At 42.0% G+C, this 23,471-nt stretch overlaps 1 long non-coding RNA gene across 2 annotated transcripts in view; it reads right to left on the bottom strand.

The window, feature by feature from the left end:
* The window catches only part of LOC136108132 (uncharacterized), a 44,981-nt gene extending 22,793 nt beyond the window's left edge, over positions 1–22,188 (bottom strand). Inside the window, exons 1-4 of one of the 2 annotated variants that reach the window (XR_011741578.1) lie at positions 22,018–22,188; positions 11,731–11,832; positions 9,270–9,402; positions 7,628–7,770 (exon numbers count right to left, since the gene is read on the bottom strand). This is a non-coding gene — a long non-coding RNA (uncharacterized lncRNA). The remainder of the gene's footprint in view (positions 1–7,627; positions 7,771–9,269; positions 9,403–11,730; positions 11,833–22,017) is intronic. The other variant, XR_011741577.1, reaches the window with a different exon arrangement.
* Positions 22,189–23,471: the final 1,283 nt, after the last annotated feature.

Genomic DNA, 23,471 nt, shown 5'->3' with positions numbered 1-23,471 from the left:
GGAAAAAAACCCAAACCAAAAAAGCCCAGTGTCTGGAAACCTCACGTTTTCCTCGATGACTCCTAAAGGATCCCTTTACCACTGAACCTCAGCACATACCATCAAATATTTCAAGTGGAACAAATTCATTAATTTGTAAACGTTACTTAACTAACTGCAAGGCAGTGACGGAAACCCGGAGCACTGGTAAATCAACTCCAGGCAGGCACTGCATTTCATGTGTTAATACTTGCCATCTGCTCATGCTGCAGTTTTTTACCACAAGAACAAAATGTGACTGCTGAGTAAAGACACTTAAAAAAAAAGAAATAGGAGAAACCTGGCCTCAACCATAAACTATGGGTTTATTTGTAGTTTTTTTACACATGCACACATACTCTGTCTCTGCTAAAAACAGAACATACATGAAACGGTCTTTTTAGCTATTGCTGCTTTATAATAGCTACGCTACGAAATTTTAAAGAAAGTGCCTGTGCATGTTTGGTACTCCAGACAGCAAGAAATTTGCCCAAGGGAGAAACCCTTTGTAAAAGAGATGGGGGAAGGGAACATGCTGGTAGACAGAGCGCCAGGGAACCACCGCAAGAGTGTGTGCACATTCGTGTTGGAGGCTCTGGAAAAAACCACTCGGCACTGCAGCTCCTCAAGGCTCCAGCACAGCAAAGCACCTTTCCTGCTGCACAACCACTGAACCAGGCACAACACTGCCTGGTGGCCACAGACAATGGCCCAGTCAGGAAGGGCTGGGTATCAGCAGATGAAATGTTTCTCCACTTGGAGAAACATGCAACTTTCAAATGACTTATTTTCCAAAAATTAGCTTTGTAAAAAAAGAAGTCCTAACTTCTTACCCTCATGAAAACTAAAGGTGATCAACATTTTGCCCCTAAAGTTGGGCCTATGACTTACAGGATGCCAAGCTTTGTTTTAGTTTTGGCCAAAATGGTATTTCATTCGACATTCAGTGTGCTTCTAGTAATAATCCTATAGAGCACTCAAGCATTTCAGCAATGCAAGTGAAAAGGAATTTGCTATAGCACCAAGGAGTAAATATTTCTGAAATTACGTGCCATGAAGTTCTGCTTAGCTTGACAAGTAAAAAAAAAAAGAAAATCGCCTGATCCACATTTGTGTCTTTTAACAAGTATCATGTTTTAAAGGGGTGATTGTAAAGAAAGTATCCGATTAACCACTTTGGTGCATGACATCTACCATCAGTATCCCACATACACTGAGCAGCAGCTCCTTGGCAAGATGGGCAGATTCCAGAGCAGGTTTCTTTACAGAAGCTGCCAGGGAGAGAAGCCCGTGTGGTAATGGTGCATGAGATGGAAACCTCTCCACTGGACGCTGGACAAAACCTTCTCACAAAAGCCACTGGACAGTAACTGTGCATGAAAAATGGCTCTAATATATGGCCCAGGTGTAATGAGAAAGTCAGTGCACAAAACTTGAAATCGTGACTTCTGGCTCTCTCATCCATTTCTTATTACTAGCCTGTAGAACTATTTTACCTTCATAAAACCACAGCACAGTGTAATTTCTCTGGATGTCACTTTTCTCTGGATGTATTCCCACCGTTACCTACCACGACTTGACTTTGGTAAAGCTTTATTAGCTGCTGGGGTCCTATCTCCAACAACTGGAAACAGTAAAAACAAACCAACCAAACCAACAACAAAAAAACCAACCTCAACCAAACAAAACCAAGCAAACCCAACGCACAACAACAAAAGTTAAAATATTGTGGTTGCAACTAAAGTAAAACAAACGTCAGCCTATGCCACACACAAACGAAAAACAACACTAACAGGTTATACTAACACCACAAATACTTGAATACAAGGCGTTCTTCACAGCAAAAAAACCCTTATCTGGTCCCAAATCCTCCATACTTAAAGTTGCCTTTTTACTTCCACCCCGGATCTTTGACCAGATCTTTCCCCTCCACAAAGCCCAGGTGTTTCTTGAATTCACTTGCCATTTCCAACACTTCACTCATTCTCACACTAATGAAACCCATATGTTTAAGTATTACTGTCCTCAGTTCCTTCCCTACTGCCCTTTCCCCGAGATTTGAATTCATTTTGTGAGTAGCTTTCTTTGTACTAAAAACATTGCACAGATTTTATTAACGTCTTTCACAATTTTCAAGAATACCGTGAAATCACTTATTTAGATGTGACAGTTTTGATGCTATGAAATAAAATTTTAACACAGAAAGCTTTCCATGTTGAATATCTGTAGTGAGGATTTTTGTATTTAAACCCTTTACTAACTCATAGTATCTTCCTGGGTCACGTACCAGTTTATCTAGTTAAAAAACGGATTCTTTGTTCACCTGTTCTTTTTTAATCCTTTAAAAAAGGGCTTCAGATAGAAAGCTGAAGTATTATGATAGTTTATCAAACAAGTTTCATGTAGCAAGAGTCTCCTACTCAGGGCTCGTGGGCACTTCCACGTAGCGCCAGCCCACACTGTAGATCACAGTACAACCATGACAAACTAATATTACTTCTGTTTGCGTCCAATTCCCATCAGCAAGTTGGTGCATGTGTTTCCTTTTGCCCTTCTGTCTGGTGTGTTTACCCAAAAAGCAGTTTGCGCCTGGAACTACTGTTGGTCACGTGCTTCAAGGTCCAGCCCTTACTACAAATTATAAAAGCTTTTTTTGTTTAAGTAAAATGTTTTGTAAACAGAAAATTATTTTGAAGGTCAACTTTTTTTTGGTGCAGAATTAAAAATAGGCAGAAAATAAACACAGAAATGTTTGCTTTTGTCACACAGACCACAATTCCTACAGACATTCCTCTGATGAGACACCATTACACAAGTGTACATTAGATGGTTACAGAAATAAGTGGAGAAGCATGCCATGCTGTAGAGACAATAATCCACAGAAATATGGTAAAACAAAGTTCCCAACAAACTCACCACAACTATGGCTGGCAAAAATGTAATTTCTCAATGTACCACAATTCGTCTGAGATGTTTAACCCTAATACCGTCTGAGCCGTAGCATGTTTCTGCATCGCAGCTAGAATTTAAAATGTAGCTGGTAGAGCATAAACTGAGAAAAATACTATAACCAAAGGAACCAAGAAACAGGGAAAACAGTCATCCTTTTTTAGTAAGAGAATTCTAATATTTTGGGAAATCACAGAATCCCAGAATGTCAGGGGTTGGAAGGGACCTGGAAAGCTCATCCAGTGCAATCCCCCCATGGAGCAGGAACACCCAGCTGAGGTTCCACAGGAAGGTGTCCAGGCGGGTTTGAATGTCTGCAGAGAAGGAGACTCCACAACCTCCCTGGGCAGCCTGGGCCAGGCTCTGCCACCCTCACCATCAAGAAGTTTCTTCTCACATTTAAGTGGAACCTCTTTTGTTCCAGTTTGCACCCATTGCCCCTTGTCCTGTCATTGGTTGTCACCGAGAAGAGCCTGGCTCCATCCTCCTGACACTCCCCCTTTCCATATTGATCCCCATGAATGAGTCCCCCCTCAGTGTCCTCTTCTCCAGCTCCAGAGCCCCAGTTCCCTCAGCCTTTCCTCACACGGGAGATGCTCCACTCTCTCCAGTTTCTCTTAGGACCAGCTGTATAAATGGCACACCTCTAACAGAGACTCTGGGATGAGAAAAATCCAGACAAGTAATTCTGCTAAGAAAGGGACCTTACAGCACCTGTCACAACGTACTGGGCATTCATGTTAGAGATACAGCAGCCAACTTTGAGCTTTTATTATTTCACTGCCTTTTTTTTTTTTTTTTTAAGAACCAACGGCGGCGCAGCAGAGGTTTATGAACAGGAACCCTGAACCACTGAGATGGTGAACTGCAGGTATTTTTCGTGCATTGTTTTGTAACGATGAACACACACAATCCTGTTTAACAAGAGATATGATGGCACAGATCCTCATACGAAGACAGAAACACAAGTACAAACAGCTGAAGCCGTCCTGCATTGCCCAGCAGACGGGGCAGCGCAGAGCTGTGATGGACAACACGCAAACGCTTCAATGGACAGCGCGAGCAGCAGCACCGCTTGCTGCATTCCTTACAGGAGCAGCCGAAGGAACAGAAGACAAGGGGAGGGTGAAGTGATATTTCCCGCTTATTTCACTGGTGCCAGCTACTATTTTTTCTGTAACTAATTCACTTTAACTCTGCACAAGGCAATGTTGCATAGACCATGCTGAAGGAAGATTTTTTGCTTTCCTTTCAAGAGCACACATCAAAGCCCAGTAAACCATATACTGCAGAATATATTTAAACCTCAACGATACTAACCAATAGTCACTGAAACAGAACTCTTGGAGGAGGAGCTCTTTAACGTGCAGAGTCTGGGTTTCTATTTTCTGGCACAGATTATGCCAGCTTATCGAAAAGCAGTATTTTACAAATCTTTACATATGGAGCCAGAAGCTTTTGTCAGTGAGATGCAGTTATAGCTTAAAATAATTTCTATGGTAGAAAAGAAAGCACTAATGAAGGTGGCTTTCTGACAAATCCAGTTTTTCCTAACTGTTTTTATTCATTCATTTGATCTCAGTACTGGAATTTTGCAGCAGGAATTGGCTCAGTATCTTTCCAAACATAAAGGGCCTAATCCCTCCCTATCACAGAACAGGAAGTCAGAAGCCAATCTTAGCACTGATTAAAAAAAACCAAACAAATCTGGATTGTTATTTTAACTTCTTTGTTGCACATAAGCTAGAGAATTTTTTTTGCACTACCATTCCAGCATAATGGCTCCATTAGAAGCTGATGTTTCCCCTAAGTGGCACCTGTTTAGCACAAGAGGCCCTTTGCACCATCTTCTCCCTGCAGAGCAGCAATTACACTCCCGTTTCTCCCCATCTGTGTGTGTGTAACTCCGAACACGTACTGCACAAATCCTTATTTATGTGCCACCGCTGTCTTGCTTTGGACAGTCGAACCGTGACATTTCTAGTGTAAAGACTTTTTACATCTGCCCTAGGTACATGCAAACAAAACTGGTTCAAGTGGGAAGCGGCAGTGTTTTGTACTCTGACTTCTGTCCACGCACACTGTTAGTGCCCACAGTGTTGCACGTGCACCTGCTGGGTCCCACCAACCTTCCCACACATTCCCCATGCCCAGTGTGTGCCTGGGTGCATTTCCAGCCCCGTGCGCAGCGTTGGAGCCCCAAGCACTCCCCTCTGCTCCTCCAAACCAGCGGCACTGCCTGGGTCCAGCACAGCGCTGCAGCCTCTCTCAAGCTCTTCCACCAGAGCCCAGACTCAGCAAACTGGCAAGAAACTCTGGCTTCACTTTGGGAATTGTGCCGGCTCTCTCAAAGCAGCGGGTAAATGAACGCTAGAGCCATGGGGAGCTGAAATCTTGACTTTTGTACCTACTGCATTCCCTCACTTGAATCTTCCCATTTTTAAGTGTTTTTTTTTCTCAACACAGAACCAGTATGAGCTCTCTGGAGCTCCCAAACCAGTTAATGAATCAGTTCAAATCAGAATGGAACTGAATCAACCTCAAGCGTAGCTGAACATGCCCGCAGAGTGCTTGACGTGAAAAAATACAGTGTGTGTCAGATTTCTTTTTATTTTTCCCAATATTTAAAAAAAATGGCTGGCAGTATTCAGCACTTGACAATTAATGAGTTTTAAATATGAATGTAGTACACCCCCAGTTTTGAAATAATCTGCTCTATTCTCTCTCTTCTCATCTTCCCATCTGTTATGTTTTAGTAATAATTTAACAAATATTTTTCTTCAAGGCTGTCAGAAAAATCTCATCGCGTTTTGGAAACACTAAACATTATCTTGTGAGGTAAATCAGGACACAAAGAAGTAACACGACATTTACATGATCACACATTGTCAGTGGCAAAGACAGTAACGGAAATCCCAATATGTGCTGCTTCGGAGTCTTCAAAAAAAGAAACTGGTAATACAGACAGTACATAGGGAACCTGAAACTGACATTAAGTTACATACAAACGATGATCTGGAAAAGTTAAAAAAATGCAAAGCCTCAATATAGGAAAGACTTCTTATTCCAATTATCTGTTTTTGTTACGATTTATTTATGAAAATCCAAACCCAGCTAGCTGTCTTCTACATGAAGCAAAACCTGACCTCTCCATAGCTCCTTAGTCCTTCTGAGCCTTCTTCTCTCAGAAAATCAACCTACTCTCAATCTATGGAGACTGCAGCCAGAAATCTATGGCCAATTCCACACTTTACACCAGTGACCACCACTTAAGTCAATATAACTCATCAATAACTCTTGCTCATGACGGAGCTCAGATGAACTAATAAAGTAACACACAGAATGCTTCATATACCGTTATCAATTTCCCAGTTCAATTTGTCAGAATCCACCCCAGACAAGATGGTAAACCCTACCTTAGGTAGAGCGCTGCTGTTCTAGAGATTACCGTATTAGTAGAAAAAGACAATAAAAAGCCTCCATTAAGCAAAAAAAATCTAACAAAGGTGCACCTTTTTCTCCATATCATCAGCATGAAATATTCGGAGGTTATGATCTTATAAGCCTTTCCCTGCAACTATACAAGGGTTAAAAGTTACTCTAAAAATAAATATTTGTCAAGATTTTCAACCTATGACATTGAAAGAAAATTTCTGGCTTTAGGAAAATGCCAGATATGACAAGATGTGTGACAAAACAGCAAGAGTTGCTGACATTCCGTTTTCTTCCCTTAGAAAAGATACCACTAAAATAGATTTCCTTTCCTTTCTGTAATATTGCTGAACCCCATCCAGCCAGGGTACAGATAACATCCTTGGATAAAAGATTTGCTATCACAGTTTCTCCCATACAAAGTTCAAGCTTTACAGAATAAAAGTTTCTCTTCCACAATGCCGCAAACTTCACAAGTTCTTTCCTCTGTTCTGTTCCCTCAGGAGGTGTTACATTCTTACAACCTGTCAGGCTTACCCAGTCATGTTTGAAATATATATTTAGTGTAAGGTTGTTTCTTTTCAGGCCACCTCTGGATATTCCTAACACAAAGAGTGAATTCTGATTACTCACTTTTCTCCCCCAGATTAGACACCTTTCCCAGTGTTACTGTGCCCTGGAAGTCTATATGAAACAACTTTGTGCAGGCCCCAAAAGCACAGGCAAAGGCAAAAAAGACAAACATGTCAGGATTTTGCTGCACCATGAAATATAATTATAAACAATGAGATTTTCCTTACATTTAAAACAGCATGCGTGTTTAATTAGAAGAGGAAAACAACTTAGCTGAAATATACATATACGTGCACACACTCTACTCAGAGAGAGGAGAACTCTCAGACTTTTTTACTCAGTCTGATCAAGGCTATGGAGAGAAGATCCACAGGTAGGATACTCTCATTTCAGAACAAATTAAGCTCACCTATAAAAAAGATGATGGTCCTAATTTTTAAGTAGCAGAAGATGCCAATGATATCCTATGGAACAGGGGAAGGGGGATGGACAACCATAAAGATTTGGAGAGAGTACAGAAGTCTGCGTAGTTATTAGTTTTCAGGCAACAGTCAAACCAAAAGGAAAATTGCTGTAGAAATTCAGTCTCCATTTATGTTCTTAAACAATTCAGTCCTTTCCTGCACACTTCTACAAGAAGTGAATAATTCCTTACCAACACACAGCGTTGTCATTCAGAGCCAGAATTCAGAGTGAGAGCCACAGTGTAGAAGTTCTTAACGAGCAGCTGTATGGCATCATTCAAAGGTGTGTGCAGCCACATAATCCCTCTCAAGTGGTGACCAGCTGAAGGGATGCCTACCGATAGGTTTCAAGGGTAAATATACAAACTTATTTCCCAGTGCAATTTCTAGATGTACAATTATTAGGGGGAAAGGATGGGAGGGAGGGATAAGGATCAGTAAAGCAAGAAGCTACACCATTCCCTATTTATTTTTCTACCACTCCCTATTTATTGTTCTGTTTTGTTCACTAATATTACCATTCCAAGACACCTGCAAGCATGAATACATAAATATGCAATATTTCAACTTTTTTCTTTGTAATTAAAAGGAAAAAAAAATTGAAAATGCCATACTGTCTTTAAGCCCAACTCAAGCCAGCTTCTGAGTAAATAGCCTGGCCTTTTCCACATCCTTACTGGTGTCCCACTTATACAACATTATTTGTATAGGCAGACCAACCTTGCAAAACTTCCAGGTCTGATATATTTTCCAGACTTGGTATCTGCTGAAAGTTTTACATGTTTGGAAAGTTTTAGGGAACAAAATCAAGCCAATTCAGATAATGAAATTAAGGAAAATATGTGTTGTTTAGCTCTCTTGAAAAGCACTGATTCCTTCATAAGCTACAACAGAGATTTTAAATTGGGAGTAAACTGCCCTCATATACCAGGGACATACTTCCCCATCCCTATGAAAATATTACCAAATTTGGCCAAGTTACAACTCTTTATTGAGTCTATATATGCGGTTTTCTAAAGATTCACTAGAATTTGACAGCTGGAGATGAAATCAGTGTGCACCATCTCCTGTCCGTGCCTCTGTTAACCAGACTGAATATTCATTATTCTCTTGAAGCAGTTAAGGTTTGCCCTGGATCTGCAGAAACTAAACTGGATTTCTCCTGCAACTGAAGCTTTCAGAGGTTGCTATGACACCAGACAAAAGTTTGAAATGGTTCGGCTGTACATACATGATCACTGATACCTGTGTATTATTGCCTACCCAGTACATTATGCACACAGGGATAGAACAGATGAAGAGTAGGTAAAGCTTCCTCGAATCCACATCAGATCTCCTTATCCCTGACTCTCAACATTCTTCTTCTGTCAGCAAATATCACTAGAACTCCTTGAAAGAGTTCTGGTCCCCCTCTAGTGCTCAGCCATGGATGACTCTATAAGGTAGTTTCAATGTAACTGACATAAAAACAAAGACTGAATAGAAAGACCAATCTATGCTTATTTCTTTCACTAAAGATGATGTATAGCAAGCTTCCTATTTGTATTTACATATACAGAGAAAATAATTTCATTCAGGAGCAAAATGTAGAGAAGTTAAAAAATTACTGCTGGAACTATTAAATGCAACTCAAAAAAAGCAGCAGCTCTTTAAAATCATACAATGATTCAAAATGTTTAAAAGTGTAAAAAAAATTCCATTTACAGAAGCAAACAGTAGCTAGTTCTTTTATACCACTTAAAATTAATAATTTAATATGCTGTAAAGCTACATTTGACACAGGTATTTAACATCACTTTCACATCTGCTGGAAGCAACTGTCAAAATACTCACATTTTTAAGTGATGAGATAGTTGCACACTGAAATAATTTGCAAATAGTATTAAGAAACGTGCTGTGGCTCTTCTCTGCTTCAAGTCTGGTCTTCTACGAAGGAAACGCAGTGTGCAACCATTTTAACAAATGCCTGTGGAGAGAGGAAAAACACCTAATGAAAATTAAAAGCACATGTGCTGGGTTTCAACATTATCCTAGCTAAAGATCAGAAGCAAAGAAAAAGCTTGAACAAGATTTCGAAGTGCACTATTGTTAATATAAATATCCAAGGGGCACATGCTCATCAGCAGACTACAGACATTTACAGCTATGAGAAGAATCACCTAAGGCTAATTTTTCTCCTTACCCAAGGGCAGAGTTTTGCTCCCTTTTCAGCACACAGAGTATGTCAGCACTTGCATAGTGTCTAGAGGTCTAACAACAACAGTGGGGTGAAAAGCTCTTCAGAACCAGTAGACACTGCTCCTACTGGTGGGAGTGAGAAAGTGGCCAAAGTCATAGGAGGGAGGAGACAACAGGCAATTTCAGTTAAAAAAGGTGAGGAATTCTTGACCTAAAATACACATGTTCAGTTTCAGTTGAAACTTGAGCCATAAGGGAAAGCCAACTAGAAAGAACACAGCATTTATTTGTTAAAATACAGAACAGTTTGTAAAGAGTTTTGATACTCTCTATTAATGATTAAGCTTCGCTATTTTTTTTTTGAGAAGTTGTGCACTGCCCATTTTAGGGATGGGGAAGGTGATGCTGAACAGGTGAGTTAATTGTCCAAAAGGTACCAATGGCAACATCAAAATTAAAACGCAACAGATTCTCATCCTATATAACCACAACGGTCCCTTCCTTTTCTGCTCTTGGGAGAACAAGTAAATTTCTCCCTTGAAAATTCCCATGGATACTAAGCTTTAAATGTAAAAGTTCTAACTAGAACACTAACTACTGCACAAATTGCTAATTTAATCTTGTGCTCTCAGATTACTGCCATTACAGCTGGTAATGGTAGGGAGAAAAAATGATTTCTGGCCAGTCAAGGTATTATACTCCCTTGATAAGCAAAAAAGCCTCTCAACAAAACTCTGTTGCATTATGCTAGACTACAGCTGTCCTTGAAAAGACGGGTGTTTTCTCCATATTCCAGATTATTATGTCCCTACAGCTGTACTAAAGGAATGGGGTCAGGAAGGCTGTGGTGGTGTTGGGTTTTTTTTCCCTCCCTGTATCAAAGGGAAAAAAGTAATAGGGAACCCTGTTGCTTATCATACTTTTGGAACAAGTAATTGCTTAATTTTAGTTTCCTGATCAAAGACAAAAACACCTTCCCACACTCCCATAAAATCCCAACCACCTATAAGCATGGAATTTGCAGAAAGACCTAAATGGGTGAGGCACTTCCAGGAACAGCTGGCTTGAAACCTGACTCAGTTAGCTATTTTTCACGGTGCTAGCTGAAGTATACATTCAATATGGCCAAGTTGTCAAGTATGCTGAGAGCCCAGTAGCTATTTCTTGGACTGGGGTACTCAGTTCTAAAAATTAGACCGGTTCTAAACAACTTAACAGTTGACGTGCACTTTTGTTGCCTCTATTTCCTGTCCAAAGGTTTCTCCTGGTGCTGTGTAAGTCCGTAAAATATGAAGTGGTTTGATAAGTCTGTTATTAAATGTCAGTGTAAAAATGCAAACTACAAAAATGAATCACATTTAAAGGAAACTTGCTGAAAGCTAAGGCAATTGTCCTGTCCCTCACACGGTAATAAACCTTACCAGAGGATATTACTTTGTACAGGGGTAGAGCCTGAAGCTTAAAGCACTGCCTATCTGGATTTAATGCCACAAACACTTGGTTTCTTTCCCTTTGAGTCAGTTAAAACTGATTTTAAACATTACACAATTTATCTCCTCATGTTTTCATTATATTCCTCCTGGAGGCAAACTTGCCCTCAGTTGACACAGATTTTAACATACCGCTTCCTAAATATGGTGAGGGCATCATCTTTGTGAGTCATAGCGGCTTCCCTCATTCAGGATACAATAAACACCAGAACAGACACAACAGAAGATGGGAGCTCAGAAATCTCCCCACTACTACATAGGATGATCTCAACAATTTAAAAGGGTATGTCCAGCACTGGACATGAGACTTGAATTTTCAAAGTTATAAATAGTTTCAGATATATTCCTTCAAGCCACAAAACAATTAATATTATTAGTATTATTAATATAAAAACCACAAGTAATGCTTTTAAGCTATCATTAGGAATTGTAGAATCCACAGCAATAAATTACTCAGCGATGTTCCAAACCCATAAACACTCATATGTGCTGAACCATGGGTAAACACATTGATTTTAAAAACATACATAAGACAATAGAGAGCCATAAACATTTAAACACCTGCACAGTTAACCTATAAAACACATAAAGAGAAGGATATAAACTTTCTAATGCAATGAACAAACCTCTAATTTATCAGCTTTGGCACAGATGTGGTACATTTCCATCAGCTTGTCTTTAATGAGCGGAATGGTCTCCTCCAGGATCCTACATGTATCACTTCTAATCTGCATGAAAAATAGTATCTCACATGAGGATGAATTTTGAAGATAAACACTACACTATTTTTTTCACATGGATATTTCAGAAAACATCTATTCAGAAAAGGCATCACAAGGGTCCTTTTGCAGTATGTTATCAAGTAGAGATTGGGAAAATAACTTACTTTCTCAAGTAATCCATGAGACAATACAAAAACCAATAGTAGATGGCAGGACTCCTACATTCAACAATTTTAATAGACTTAAAGAATACAAAGGAATACGGATCCCTTCAAAAGAGATTTTTGTCCCAAAGACTGAGTAGAAGATATTCTTCCTTCAGCCTCATAGGAAAGAGTAAGGACCTTTTAGCTAAAACAGTGAGAATCTGGAGTTGGGCTAATACTGCAGGGAATTTTCTGGGCATTTTGAGATTTAATCCTGGATTGCCAATAAAACATAAATGCCTGCTATAAGTAACTGAATCCATGGACTATGCATTATAAACTCTAATAGGTACTTAGACATTTTACTGATGATCATATGACTAATTTTTGTGTTTGGCATTTTGTTTTAAGAAACTGTGTTTTAAAAATCTGAGTATAAACAAAGTTATAAAATTACTCGTAGTAAGATTTTACGGCATTTTTATTATCAGAATGACTACATGCAGATCAAGTGCTTTTATAGTGCTCTAAGTGTTCTACAATAGGGGATCAAACAGACATATCAAAATAGTAATGACTCAAGCCAACTGGTGTGAGCACCACATCCATCGAATATACACACGGACAGCTCTCCCAGCAGTGACACAACTGTACACACAGCCACACCGTTATCTTTACAGTATGTACTTTATACCCAACAGGAAGTCAGCACAGACATGTCAGCAGGATCTCTAGGAATGAAATCAGACATATTTTCTAATGTTAAATAAAAATACAGAATTGATACATAATGAAAGAGCCAAAGCAGAAGAATTCCAGGTTTGTTCTATTAAATTGCTTTGGGTCAACAGTGAGCAAAAGCGCTCCTCGATCATAAAGAATATAGGAAAACCAGATTGGTGATCTGTCTGAGGTGAGGTTCATACTTGGGTAAACTACATCAGATTAAAATTTGAGCCTGTACTTTCCAAAGTTAAGGTAACAAACATGTTTGCTAATGTTGGTCTGGGAAAGGCCTAGGGAAGAGCCGCTCTTCCATCTAACCGCTAGATAAATGCTGGAAATAAAACATAACTTGGGACGGAGCCAGAAAGAGGGAGATGTTGTACAGACCCAGTACAAAAACTATCAACAGAAGGTCACAGCAGACACGGAACAAATCTAAACTATCTGTCTTTGAGGGTAAAAGCAAACAAGCAATACAAGACACAGGAGAGCTGATTCGCCAGCAAGCAGCCTGTGATGAAAGGAAATGATATGCAAATACAATTCAAGAAGAGTCATTCTGCAGCAGTCTGCAGAACCACCGCAACAGAGGAGTTCAAGAGGAGTCAGCACATGACAAAGGGAAATGATTCTCTTGGTGCAGCAACCTCTCCTGAGCCAGAGAAAGCAGGACTGGTCTGAAACCTCGCATTTTAAAACAAGATTTATTTCCCCTTGTACCATGTATTTTACTTTATCTTAGCGTAGATTTAGCTGAGTGCTCAGCACAAGCACCAGAGCACAGCAGTCCATGAGAAAAACAAACCAAACCTGTATTCCTCTCACTAGGTTTTACTATGCTAACTGGAGGAGGGAGGGTTTGATTCAGCTTTGTCTTCTAATTCAAGCCAGCAAGACCAAGCTCAAGAAGGCAGGAAATCAACTGCACCAAAGTCAGGAGACAGCACAACCAAAGCACAAATGACGAACTGGAACACAAACCAGAAATGGCACATTGCATGTAGGGCAGTGAGAGCTGATCCTTGCATACACTGTAGTAACAAGCACAGATTCTTTTTAGTTTAAATTTTATAAAAACTATCATTGTTTCAGGAAACAAACAAACAAAAAAAAGTAGCTGGAACCACAAGTCAAAGATACTGTGCAAAGTCTAATTGTCAGAGGGACTTTTTTGAAAGGATGTCTCTGTATTCTTTTCCAGTCTTTGATACCATATGTCAACACAGAGTAGCATAAAAGGATCACAAGTAACCACTGTAAACTGAGCAGCTCAGTGGTGAGAAGAGAAAGCTGAGGTTGGTGTGTTCCTGAGAAGTCAGCAAACCCAGGCCACAGCAAACCAAACAAAACCACCTCTTCTTCTCTTTTCCCCAGTGATGAAACCAGGTTTTGCACCCAGTGCCTCAGGGAGGAGGTTCCAAAACTGCGAGTCCATGAGACAAAGCTAAGCAGTCGGGACCTGGGCTGTGGAGCCATAATAAAGCAAGATTTACAAACACATAATTTCCCTGGTGCAAGTTCTGCAAGAAGGTTCAATGGTTTGAGAACCACCAATCTGTGGTTTCATAAACTGGTGAGTATGCTGGAAGATCAACACACATATTCAAAAAAAGAAAAATAAGAGTATCAAATATAAGCAGAGATTTTCTATCTATTCATACATCCTTTTCAAGGATTAGGAGCCAAAGAGATGGAAGTAGTGAATTCCCACATGTAACTAAACCAGCCACGCATCTCTGAATAGATATTATTTTCAATCATTATGATATACAAGAAGAACAAATAATTGTACCTAAAAAGGTAACCAACAATGACCCATAGAAACAATATAAAATCAGCATATATGAAAGTCTGAATTTTTTTTGCTTGGTTCAAATCATAGTTCAGTTAAAAATCAGAATCTGATAATTATACTTGGCTCTGAAGCCACTTAAAATACATCAATTTACTTTGTTGAAGTCAGTGTCCTAAGGAAGACATCACAAAGGGTTAAATAACTGGCACTAAGATTCTTCTAGCACAGTCTTTTCATTGCAAGATGCTCCTTCCATGGCGAGTGTGATGCATGCTGAATTGTATTTACATTGTCACTGCAACTTACCTCCTGTACAAGTGTCCATTTTAAGTGCTGTGCCTAGCCAGGTACAACAGTGTGACACTGGAAATAGCATTTTGTCTTCCTAGCACTGAGGATCCAGGATTTTGCTCATTGCAATATTCAAATGTATGCATCAAGAGTACTCGTAAGTGAAATCTGCAGCACACTCAAAGGAGAAATGCCAAATCCCTCTCTGTGAATACTTAATGCCCAGTTGAAAAAAGCCAGATTCCTCTTGCCTTTTGTCAGCATAGACAAAAGACAAGTTATTGCTAGGCACAGAAGCTGTAATCAGTTCAAATACTACATTGTACTTATCAGATTCCCAGATATCACTTGATGTGCTGCCGAAAAGAACCTTGCATTGCAGGTACTGGAGAGAAGGCACAGAATCAGCACACTGACTGCAGTGCTTTGATGTTCCCAGGTAAGGTCAGTAATCTGCACACCAGGGCATTATTCACAGGCTGCAGGTTGTGGAAAAATGTTTTCGGGGCAATGCAAAGAGAGTGTATTGAAACTAAGTTTTGTAGAAAAGGTTGGCAAGACAGGAAGTCTCACAGGAAGTTCAGTGGATCTACCTGAATGAGCTTACTATCTTCCCTATATTGGAGCCAAAAAAGTAAGGTGCATGCCTGACTGATGGGAAAAATCACAAGGTACATACAAAATCTTAGTGTAAGCTCCCAAACGGAAGAATTGAGTGAATGAACTCAAGAGTAAATCAGATGGAACACAATCAGCAGTGAAGAGCTATTGATTCAAACCACTTGCTTTGAGCAGGTGATGTTGTATCACTGAAGCAATCATCACCTTTCAGGAATGAACTCCAAGGATTTTTTGGCCCAAGAAACCAATCTATTGTATTCTACATTTTTCACAGACTAAATCTGTCGTACTATAGAATCTAAAGCTGACAAATGTAAGCCAAGATGTATCAAAAAATAGACTGCATGCTCCGAGGTTCACATGCTCTTTTACAGCTATTTTTGTCAAAAGCTGAATGGAAAAACAGCTGCTTCAACAGCCACTAATACTGAACTATTCGTACAAGGCACCTATTTCTCCTTTTAAGTCCGCTACTAAACCATATGAGGCTTTGACAAGCCAAGCTTTTGTTTCTTTCCACTCTATGTCACGTCCTTCTGGAAGCAATGATGCCTCCTTTCCATACGCAACACATGCCAACAACAAAACCAGAAACCTCCAATAGAAGTCAAAAGAGTATTAATAACTGGTTGCATTGCTGACTGATTTGCCCGGAACAAGGGTGATGGCCTCACTTCTCTTATGCAGAATCCACATGCAGGCTGGAAGAAAGACCTGTCGCATAACCAAAGTATGTTAATTTGAGTTTTCCACGGGTTCTTGCAGACCACACCAAGCTGCTTTGGGGTCACCTACTGTGACTCAGGACTTCTGTCCTTGAGAGTAAGCATATTTCTCCAAACATCGGGACACATGAACAGAAAAGCGGAAAAATGCTCAGAAGGCAATTTTGGCATTAGTTCTGTAAACAGAAGAACATGTGCAGAAAGGCCAGCACACCAATGTATTTCATTTGCACTAACGCTGGCAAGAATAAAGTCAGGAAATTGCTTTTCAACTGCCTAAGATACATTTGTCACGTAATTTTTTTATCTGCTTCACTTTATTCTATCCCTCTCCATTTACCTATCTAATTCCTAAGAATCACCCAACAAAATAGCTCATAAGCAACAAATCTCCGAGGCTGGTCACTTCTTGCCATTAGAAGCACATTCAATACAATCAGCAACCATTTTATTTGCCAGTGACACATGCATCATAAAAGATGCCTCAAGACAGAAGAAAGATGTGGTAAGTGCTGGTAGCAGACAAGATGGTCAGCACAGCAATGACTGTAAGAGGAAGTCCCTCTAGGTAAATTTGATCCATGCTATCTGAACTAGCACTCTATGAAACACTTGGGAAGGGTTCAAATGCACTATGCGTTCCTCTACCTAATTTTACATCTTTTAGCCCATGGAAGGAAAAGCTGACTGCAAAAATCACATTTATTATTTTGACATGAACAACATAACCCAAATAGCCTTCAGACAGCGCTACTTTATGCAGAAAGCCAAGGGTAAGCTATGTAGTACCACAAACCTCTTGCTCTAAATGGTTTATCCCTAACAATTAGGCATGGACAATGGTGAAGACAACTGATGTGTTAGAAATGTTGCACTGTGTATGGGTCACAACCCCGTCATTTCCCCACTCGGTTACTCCACCTATGTTAACTTCGCTCTCACATTCTGACTGCAGGCTCTTTGGAGACACAACCAGCTTGATGCGTTTGTACAGCACCTCGCGTGGGCCGCCCTAATTCGTAGCTGGTGCCCGTGAATGTTGCTGTACCACATCACCTCTGTCTGCACCAGTGCAGTGGGGCTGTGCCCGGCCTGCCGGGGAGGTTTCACGGCACGGCCGAGGTGATGGAAAGGACGGATATTTCATAACTCCGGGGGCGCTCCCGCCGCTGCCCATAGCGCCACCTGCTGGGCGCGCCGCAGCGCCACAACCCGGCCCGCGGCGGCAACATGGCCGTCCCCGCGCGCCGCCCGCCTGCCCGCCCTCAGGGCTGGCGGCCACACGGGCTCGGGCCGCGGACCGGGCCGCTGTCCCGGGGAGCTCGGCCGGGCCCCTCGGCAGCTCGGCAAGCGTCTCTCCCGCTTCTTTCACCTGGGTGGAGAACAACAGGGCCTGAGGATGAGCTCGGGCCTCGTATGCCGTCCTCCCGGGGAGTTGTTTGGCAACCACCGCATCCCCAGATCCAAAAGTCCAAAAACCAGATGCACAAGAACTCATAGTACTGAGAAATGTAAAATTTGGAGGCTCTGGGAGGGACCTCCCCCTCCACACTAGCAGGTGACCCAAGGGATGTCCCCAACATCTCCAGCCACCCAGGTTTCCAGTTCTGGATCTCACAATCAGTTTTCTGCCAGCGGCCTCTACACCTATAATGTCAACGTGTATTTCAGCAAAAGTTCCTTGCCAAGCATCTCACTCAAGTTTTAAAGCAGGAAGATTTATTCTAATATTTGCACTTGGATGTAAAAGCAAAGCGTGATTTATAGAAGGTGATGCGAAGTTACAGCCCACATTATTCACTTACAGAAAACTGGTTAAACCTCCCCAAACCCAACCCATTAGCAAATACCTGACACACACGCACCAAAACACACACTTTGACTATTCTGAAGCAGAACACTACGGAAGAAAACCAAGAGCGGCTCAGAATGGCAGAAATGCTTTTCCCACATCGGAAAAAGAGCCAGAACTGCACAAAAACTCAACAGCGGTGGACATGCACTCTTCATGAAGTTTATAGTTCAAGACTGTTGTTCACAAACAGTGAACTACCAGGAGAATTGCAACTACAAGGAGAACAAACCTTCTATTCTGAGCATAGTTTTAAAAACAAATGGAATAATGAGAGTTCAAATACAGGAGATGGAAATCAGTAAAATTAAAAGGCCACCCCAAATCCTGTATTTGCACTGCAATTTAAATAATATAAATAAATAATATTCTCCTATCCTAACTGCACCTCAGATTCTCCAAACGTAATTCCTAGCTTTGTTTGTTAAGTGTATTTTACAACAGAGGAAGCTTGGTGTGTGCTGCAAGTATCAGACGGCCTACAGGGCAATTCTATCAAATCTCAGTATTTCTTAGCAAGTCTGTGCAGTCAGCTTCACAGGCCTGGAGCCACTAACGTAGCCACATGTTCAGAACGAGCACAGTTGGCCAAAAGAGATAATCCAAAACTGATATCAAACTTAGAGCTTTGAAAAGGCCATTGAGTGGTAGCAGACATTACATGAATGACTGTAAACCAGGTGTAAATTCTACTAATTTGACAGGTGATGCATTAAAGAAACATCCATTTAAAGAAATTGCATTAGCTGTACAAGTTACTGTCCTGCTCTGACTAAACTTGCAGACATGCTGCAGACAAGTCACTTGCTGATGTTACCAGCCCTTCCAAAGTCTACCACAAGCATCTTGCATTCCTAATGTTCAAAAATATTCAAATGTTGGAGTAGCATGTGTTGGAGGACAAAAGCGAAGTTTATTGGCACCACTGAGAAGAAGCTAATTCAAACCAGATTCACAGTCTTTAATTTTTACTCTAGAGTGTTACATAGTCTGAAAGTAAGAAAACAATCGTAAGAAACAATAGAAAACAGATGCAAACAAAGCACTTAACACTATTTCTGCAAGGCATGCTACTATAAAAGCACGCTAGGCATAAAAAGCCAAAATACTACTTTTGAAAAGGACTCCACCAAAAACACTTCGCAGTTCATATAAATTGCAAAGGAGAAAAATAACATTCTAAGGGCTTAAGGTATTTAAGACAACTTCCAAAATGGTTACGAGGAGCCTGTTGCAAATTGCAGTATCAACAATATATTTACCATCATCTGTAATTAGGTACTTACTAAATACACCATACAAGCTCCTTCCAGCTGATGACAGAATTCACTGTATATTTATCATTAAGATATGAATGAAAATCCACTGAACACATTTCAAAGTAACGATGAAAATATGGGGTGACAAGTGTTTCTTAGTTAAGACTATAATTTCACAATCATTTTAAAATTACATAAGCTGGCAACAGAAGTAGCTTATCCTTTTCCATCACTCACTCATGCCCCTAAAGCCAACTCTTTGCACGTGAGAGGACAGACATTCACAGTGGAATGAATCAGGGTTCTCCTAGGTTGAAAACTGTTAATTCCTTTGCCATATCATTTTATCTCAGATCAGTTATTGAACTCGATTCATTACACAGCCATTTTAATTAAGGCTACACTGACAAGAAAACAGGTAGCGAGGGGAGGAGACAGCTCGGATCTTTCAATAGCGGTGTTAAGGTATCACAAAACCTTAGCCAAAGGCGCAACAGCACCACTTCCAGATGGCATTTTAATGTTCCCATATATCCACTGTTGATTCTCCTGTTTATTTATGGAAAGAAAACAAAATAAAATTAACACCATGACTTTAGTTTGTAACTTAGGAAAAAATACAGAGTCTGGCTTTGAGGTTAGTTTTCAGACTTTCTTTTATGTAGTATATACTGTACCCATAGTAATAGCCTGTTCTCACCACTTCCCTTTAAATGTCTTTGTTTCTTTTCTTATTCTGCATTCATCATTATCATAGTCTCATTTTCTACAACTGCTACACGAAATCAAAAATCATAATGAAAATCGGGAGTGATATGCTAAATTAAAAAAATTTTAAAATGCAAAACTAAGGCAACTCTTTGTGAAAAGGAACTGAAAGCCCTCATTCTAATTTCCACACCACTGTGATATGTGACAGAGCTGAGCTAGCAAGCCAAGGCCTATGGGAAGAAACATTTAAGACGACAAAAAACTGTGATTAATCCCCAAGGAGGAAAATACCTCAATTGTATTGCTGCTTTGAGCAAGCTACCAATACGTGCAAGATTCAAGAGAGATCTGTGTCAAAACACGTGTAATTTCAGCCGAAGATGCCTGAAGGAAGCAGAATGACTTGCAAGTAGCAAAGAACACAAGTTGTTTCTGTGTTCCCTGTAAGAACTAACAGGCTTGGCACTTGGGTCCAAAAATACATAGTCTGCCATGCAACACTATACAGGAAACCTGTTTTATTAATTGGCAGGTCGTCGTCTTCTTATTTAACACCAGTATGAATGGCACTTGACAAAACCAATAGAATCCAGCTGACATGAACTAATACTTTAATGAACCTTATTCCCTACTAAGTTGTTCACTTTGCAATGTCATCTTAATCAAACTTGAAAATGCATTTCTGTAATCAGCATTACCAATACTTGTTTCTGGCCCACTACAGATGTATAGATGATGAATGAAGTATTGATCCAGAGATAAGACAAAGGCCATCAGTGGTTTAACTATATGAAAATTATGTGGGTATCACAGACTAAGCATTATATCATCTCCTTCCAAATGCTGAACAGAAAAACAAAAAGATCCCAACATTTGGATGTGTGTGAGTGGTCTGGCTCCTTGCAAATCATAGACAACTCCATATGGAGAGATGAAATTGATGGGAGTGATTATGTCAAGAGAGAAGCATAGGAAAAAACTACCTCTTAATAATGAAACTGAATTGGAGTTTCTCTTTTTTTTCTTGGACACAAAAATAAATCATATCAACATTTTACTGTCAAAATGAAGGAAGGGGGTGAGCGAGGGAAAGCTGTTTTAAAGACTGATTTAAGAGTGTCTTTTAAATTGACAAGAGAAAGTTTTAAATAATCTGCCCACAGAGAATGCTATTCACTTCATATCACCACCAGGCTCAAGTGAGATAGGAGCTTTGTACAGGTCACAAAAGGGGATATTCCCAAGTGCTCCCTACTTCGGTTTTTGCAGCCTTCCCCTCTGTTTGGAGGTGGGTTGGAGAATGTCTTCGCCTACAAAATGCAACTTCAAAACCTCCCTCTCTGCCTTCAGGGCTCTCAAGCGTCCTCTACCCGTTACCAGGATGGTGACAGTGCTATGCAGGGTCACCACTGTCACCATCCTGATGGAGCTACAGCAGGGTCACTGAGTTCCACTCGATCACACCAGTGCTTTGAGCCTCACCTTACTATCACCAGCAGACTTGTTTCCACAACATCAAGTAACAGAGCAGCAGCCACAGTCATTTTAAAAAAGCAGCATGGAAACACTTATTCAGCTATTCAGGAGCTCAGCAGTAGCTCAACTTTGTCCAGCACGGTATCCCAGACCCGGGAGACCGGCAGACCAGGCCCTCCTCAGCCGGGGCGAACGCAAACACCCCGCTGGCTCCAGAAACAAGACAAGCATCACGAGCAGCGGGCTCGTCCGGAGCGGCGGGCACAGCCAGGCAGCCCCCGGGACAGGGGGCCGGAGCCTCCGCCACCCGCGGGCGGCCAGGGCTGCTCAGCCATCTGCCGGCGGCAGCTGCTCCCCGGTGCCTCTGCCCAGGCGAGCGGAGGGTCTTGCCCCACGGCGGCCATGCCCTGCCCGCTGAGAGCCCCCGGCCCAAGCCGCCCCTGGCCTCACGGAGCCCCCGCCGCCCTGCTCGGCGGCTGCACCTGCAGCCTCGCCCCCTCAGCCATCCCCTCGAGAGGCGCCGCCGAGTCCGCCCCTCACTCCCCAGCTCCCGGACCGCCCCCGCTCGGCGCCCCCTCCCCGCGCCTACCTCCAGCTCCCCGGGCGACCCGCCGAGCCGCGGCGTCCTCAGCTCTCCCATCCGCGGTACCATCGTCGCCGCAGCTCTTCGCCGGTCCGCGGCTGAGCTCATGGCAGCCGCCGCTCCGCCCCTGGCTGCCGCTCCTCCCCTCAGCCGGGCCCGGCGCCTGCCCAGCCAGCGCCGCCGGGAGCTGCCCGCGGCCGCGCCGCCTCAGTGCTCCCCGGCTCCGCGCTCCCCCTCTCAGCGCCCCCCGCCGCCCCAGCGCTCTCTCAGCGTTCCCCGCCTGAGCGGGCCGCGCGCGTCACCTAGCGACCGGCAGCGCGAGCGCAACGGCTGCGGCAGGGGACGGCGGCCCGGGCTGTGCAGGCAGCACCGGAACCGTAGCGCTCTCCTTGAGCAGGCAAGGACTAGAGGGCTAAGGACAATTCTTGTTTAAAGTCACGACACCTCAGCCACAGAAAAGTGATTCGACAAAACCCGCACCAAGTACAGCCCCAGCACAGGCAGGAGCCGGCCCCTCCCTGACCAACAGCATTTGGCTTCAACAAGCCTGTGCTGCAGCCCAGCAGGCAGAGGCCGAGATAAATGTGTCAGGAGGATGGAGCCAGGCTCTTCACGGTCACAATCAATGATAGGACAAGGGGCAATGGGTGCAAACTGGAACACAGGAGGTTCCACTGAAATATGAGAAGAAACTTCTTGATGGTGAGGGTGGCAGAGCCTGGCCCAGGCTGCCCAGGGAGGTTGTGGAGTCTCCTTCTCTGCAGACATTCAAACCCGCCTGGACACCTTCCTGTGGAACCTCAGCTGGGTGTTCCTGCTCCATGGGGGGATTGCACTGGATGAGCTTTCCAGTGCCCTTCAACCCCTGACACTGGGATTCAATGATCAGACGCACTAGACTCGATGTCTGTTTCCTAATCACTGGGAAGTTAAAGGCTGCAGCTGAAAGAGCAGCTTTTAGGTGCTCAGAATTTCAGTGCCCTGTTTGCAAGGCTTGAGGTTAGAGACATTCCGTTTCATTTTAGGCAGAAATTATTTTCAGAACTGATTTAGACATGCCAGATTATGATACACATCAGCTTTGCTTGTTTTAACCACACCAATAAAATGTTTTTTATACAAGCATGAACCCTTGCACTGGATGGTGTCCCTAGCTTTTCTAGCTCCTTTGGCATCATCTGCTGTTCTTATTTGTCCCTCAAACTCTGTTCCCTGTTTCTCAGCATTACCAGTGTAACTGTGACTAGGAAAAAAAAAAGCCATGTCAATAACTAGGTGTTACCAGGTGCTCCAAAGGAAACGTGCTGAAGAAGTCATTGCACCACAGAGAATATGAACCATGTTCTCCTGTGGAAAGCAAACCTGAGGGCAATAAGTATGTTCTCATATACTTTCTTAAATGTAACATCACAGAGGCTGGTACAAGTCTTTCACACTGATGAAATGCGAGGTATTTCCGT

Source organism: Patagioenas fasciata, chromosome 16 (assembly GCF_037038585.1).
Source record: "Patagioenas fasciata isolate bPatFas1 chromosome 16, bPatFas1.hap1, whole genome shotgun sequence".
Lineage (NCBI taxonomy): Eukaryota > Metazoa > Chordata > Aves > Columbiformes > Columbidae > Patagioenas > Patagioenas fasciata.
Note: the sequence above shows the minus strand (reverse complement) of the source record. Positions and strands in the feature narration are given on the sequence as shown.